Genomic DNA, 5,000 nt, shown 5'->3' with positions numbered 1-5,000 from the left:
TGCCCGGATAGGCACCGGAATGCTTGGCCTTGGCTTGCCATAGCAGGGCATTGCTGGGTTGGGCTCCCTTGGCCTTCCGGGGGCCTTGGACGCTGTCTTGGGAAGACCATGGGCACAAGGCCATGGCATATAGTGAGGAATGGACCACGGTTGGCAAGGCTAGGCATATAGAGAGGAATGGACCACGGTTGCCAAGGTTGCGCAAGTTTTGGGCATTTTTTGCCCGGATATGCCCAAGTATGCCCCGATAGGCCCGTTACGCCCCGGTATGAACGCGTATGCCCGGATAGACTCGGTATGCCTTGGGATACATGCGTATGCCCCGATAGGCTTGGTACGCCCCGATATGCGCACGTGTGCCCCAGTAGGGCTCGGTATGCCCCGGTATGTACGCGTGTGCCCCGATAGGCCCGGTATGCCCCGATATGCACACGTGTGCCCCAATAGGGGTCGGTATGCCCCGGTAGGTACGCGTGTGCCCCGTAATGCACGTTTCGCAGATCTCCCCGCATGTCCCGCCCCTATATGTAATACTTACTTACTTACTTACTTTCTTTCTTGCTTGCTTGCTTGCTTGCAATGGTTGGGAGTGCCCGGCATGCCCCGCTGCAGAGACCAAGGGCGCAATGACTTGGCACCGCGGATGCCGGGACTCCGGCACTTCCCGTGGCACTGATGGTTGGTTCCAAAGACAAAAGGCCGTGCAAGGCCACCGCACCGCGGATGATTTTGCTCGTGCTGGCGCCGTTGTGTGGCCAAAGAACATGCGCGAATGCTCGTGTCGGAAGGGTTGGTGTCCTGGCCCCGCGGGTGTCACGAATGCTCGGTTGCGAAGACCATGGGACCAGAGCCATGGCACGTCGGATGATGGCTCCAGCTGGCGCCCCGGCACTTTCTGTGGCATTGATGCTCGGTTTCAAAGACAAACGTGCGCAGGGCCAGGGGACCGCGGATGACTGCTCGTGCTGGCCCCGTTGGGCAGCATTGATGGTCGGTTGCAAAGAAAATGCGCGATTGCTCGTGTCGGGGCCCGGCAAGCCAAGGCCAAGCGAGCCATGGCACGTCGGATGATGGCTCCAGCTGGCGCCCCGGCACTTTCTGTGGCATTGATGCTCGGTTTCAAAGACAAACGTGCGCAGGGCCAGGGGACCGCGGATGACTGCTCGTGCTGGCCCCGTTGGGCGGCATTGATGGTCGGTTGCAAAGAAAATGCGCGATTGCTCGTGTCGGGGCCTGGCAAGCCAAGGCCAAGCGAGCCATGGCAACGCGGATGATGGCTCGCTAGTGCTGGCGCCGTGCACAGTGGCCTCGCACACTCGCCCTGCACGCTTCCCTTGCACGCAGCCTTGCACACTAGCCTCGCATGCGAGCCTTGCACCCTAGCCATGCAAACTAGCCTTGCACGGTAGCCATGCACACAAGCCGTGCACATTAGCCATGCGCACAAGCCCCGCACACTAGCCTTGCGCACAACCCTTGCACACAAGCCTTGCACTCAAGCAATGCACACAAGCCCTGGACACTAGCCTTGCACACGGGCCTGGCACACAAGCCTTGGGCACTAGCCTTGCGCACTAGCGTTCCACATGAGCCTTGCACACTAGCCTTGGACACTAGCCTTGCACACAGGCCTTGCACACTAGGCATGCTTGGGCGAGCTGATCCCGCATCAAGTCGACGGGTCTAGGCATTCTTGGGCGCAGATCCCGCATCGTCTCGTCGCGTCTGGGCGCAAACACGTCGCGTCTCGTTGCGTCTTCAGAAGTCGTCGCTAACAGCACCTTTGGTTGCCACTGGTGGTTAGGCTGGTTGGTTGCGCAAACCCTATAGGAGGGTGGCATGCTGGTGGGCGTTTTTGCCCGGATAGGCACTAGAATGTGCAGATTTTGGGCGTTTTTGCCTGGATAGGCTAAGGAATGGGCATGCTTTGGGCGTTTTTGCCCGGATAGGCACCGGAATGCTTGGCCTTGGCTTGTCCTAGCAAGGCATTGCTGGGTTGGGCTCCCTTGGCCTTTTGGGCGCCTTGGACGATGTCTTGCGAAGACCATGGGCACAAGGCCATGGCATATGGTGAGGAAAGGACCACGGTTGCCAAGGTTAGGCACCGGAATGCTTGGCCTTGGCTTGCCAAAGCAGGGCATTGCTGGGTTGGGCTCCCTTGGCCTTCCGGGCGCCTTGGACACTGTCTTGGGAAGACCATGGGCACAAGGCCATGGCATATGGTGGGGAATGGACCACGGTTGCCAAGGCTAGGCATATAGAGAGGAATTGCATTTTTGCCCGGATAGGCACCGGAATGCTTGGCCTTGGCTTGCCATAGCAGGGCATTGCTGGGTTGGGCTCCCTTGGCCTTCCGGGGGCCTTGGACGCTGTCTTGGGAAGACCATGGGCACAAGGCCATGGCATATAGTGAGGAATGGACCACGGTTGGCAAGGCTAGGCATATAGAGAGGAATGGACCACGGTTGCCAAGGTTGCGCAAGTTTTGGGCATTTTTTGCCCGGATATGCCCAAGTATGCCCCGATAGGCCCGTTACGCCCCGGTATGAACGCGTATGCCCGGATAGACTCGGTATGCCTTGGGATACATGCGTATGCCCCGATAGGCTTGGTACGCCCCGATATGCGCACGTGTGCCCCAGTAGGGCTCGGTATGCCCCGGTATGTACGCGTGTGCCCCGATAGGCCCGGTATGCCCCGATATGCACACGTGTGCCCCAATAGGGGTCGGTATGCCCCGGTAGGTACGCGTGTGCCCCGTAATGCACGTTTCGCAGATCTCCCCGCATGTCCCGCCCCTATATGTAATACTTACTTACTTACTTACTTTCTTTCTTGCTTGCTTGCTTGCTTGCAATGGTTGGGAGTGCCCGGCATGCCCCGCTGCAGAGACCAAGGGCGCAATGACTTGGCACCGCGGATGCCGGGACTCCGGCACTTCCCGTGGCACTGATGGTTGGTTCCAAAGACAAAAGGCCGTGCAAGGCCACCGCACCGCGGATGATTTTGCTCGTGCTGGCGCCGTTGTGTGGCCAAAGAACATGCGCGAATGCTCGTGTCGGAAGGGTTGGTGTCCTGGCCCCGCGGGTGTCACGAATGCTCGGTTGCGAAGACCATGGGACCAGAGCCATGGCACGTCGGATGATGGCTCCAGCTGGCGCCCCGGCACTTTCTGTGGCATTGATGCTCGGTTTCAAAGACAAACGTGCGCAGGGCCAGGGGACCGCGGATGACTGCTCGTGCTGGCCCCGTTGGGCGGCATTGATGGTCGGTTGCAAAGAAAATGCGCGATTGCTCGTGTCGGGGCCTGGCAAGCCAAGGCCAAGCGAGCCATGGCAACGCGGATGATGGCTCCAGCTGGCGCCCCGGCACTTTCTGTGGCATTGATGCTCGGTTTCGAAGACAAACGTGCGCAGGGCCAGGGGACCGCGGAGGACTGCTCGTGCTGGCCCCGTTGGGCGGCATTGATGGTGTGTTGCAGAGAGCATGTGCGATTGCAAGTGTCGGCCGGGTTTGGGTTCCCTTGGGCTTTCGGGTGCCTTGGACGCTGTCTTGCGAAGACCATGGGCACAAGGCCCCGTCCTGGCCCCTTGTTCGATTCGCTCTCGTCTTGCGCTTGCTTCCAAGGTCCTCCATGACCTTCCCCATGGCCTTGCTAGATCCCCCCCATGACGCATGACCTCTGTCCGTTGATTGGTTTTGAGTGCACACCATGCCCGGCTTGGCACCGTGTTGTCGCGTGAGTGGCATTTGGATCGTGCATGCTGGTGGGCTACCTGCCAATGCGCACAAGCCTTGCACACTAGCCTTGCGCACGAGCCTTGCACAAAAGCCTTGGACACAAGCCTTGCGCACAAGCCATGCGCACAAGCCTTGGACGCTAGCCTTGCACACAAGCCATGCATACAAGCCTTGCTCACAAGCCTTGGGCACTGGCCCATCGCAGTAGCCTTGCACACAAGCCTTGCGCACTAGCTTTGGGCACGAGCCTTGCGCACTTGCCTTGGGCACTAGCCTTGCACACAACCCTTGGGAACTAGCCTTGCGCACCAGCCTTGCCCACAAGCCTTGCACACCAGCCTTGCACACTAGCCTTGCATACAAGCCTTGCACACTAGCCTTGCACACAGGCCATGCTCACTAGCCTTGGGCACTAGCCTTGCACACAGACCTTGGGCACTAGCCTTGCGCACTAGCCTTGCCCACGAGCCTTGCACACTAGCCTTGCACGCAGGCCTTGCACGCTAGGCATGCTTGGGCCAGCAGCTCCCGCATCAAGTCGGCGGGTGTAGGCACGGTTGGGCGCAGATCCCGCATCGCCTCGTCGCGTCTGGGCGCAAACCCGTCGCGTCTCGTTGCGTCTTCAGAAGTCGTCGCTAACAGCACCTTTGGTTGCCACTGGTGGTTAGGCGGGTTGGTTGCGCAAACCCTATAGGAGGGTGGCATGCTGCGGGGCGCTGGAATGCGCAGGCTTAGGGCGTTTTTGCCCGGATAGGCACTGGAATGTGCTGGTTTTGGGCGTCTTTGCCTGGATAGGCTAAGGAATGGGCATGCTTTGGGCGTTTTCCCCGGATAGGCACTGGAATGGGCTGGTTTTGGGCGTTTTTGCCTGGATAGGCTAACGAATGGGGCATGCTTTGGGCGTTTTTGCCCGGGTAGGCACTGGAATGCCTGGCCTTGGCTGGGCATTGCTGGGTTGGGCTCCCTTGGCCTTTCAGGCGCCTTGGATGCTGTCTTGGGAAGACCATGGGCACAAGGCCATGGCATATAGTGAGGAATGGACCACGGTTGGCAAGGCTAGGCATATAGAGAGGAATGGACCACGGTTGCCAAGGTTGCGCAAGTTTTGGGCATTTTTTGCCCGGATATGCCCAAGTATGCCCCGATAGGCCCGTTACGCCCCGGTATGAACGCGTATGCCCGGATAGACTCGGTATGCCTTGGGATACATGCGTATGCCCCGATAGGCTTGGTACGCCCCGATATGCGCACGTGTGCCC

This window comes from Tasmannia lanceolata, unplaced genomic scaffold (assembly GCF_043159265.1).
Source record: "Tasmannia lanceolata isolate RefF3 unplaced genomic scaffold, GAP_Taslan_0.1 ptg000049l, whole genome shotgun sequence".
Classification (NCBI taxonomy): domain Eukaryota; kingdom Viridiplantae; phylum Streptophyta; class Magnoliopsida; order Canellales; family Winteraceae; genus Tasmannia; species Tasmannia lanceolata.
Note: the sequence above shows the minus strand (reverse complement) of the source record.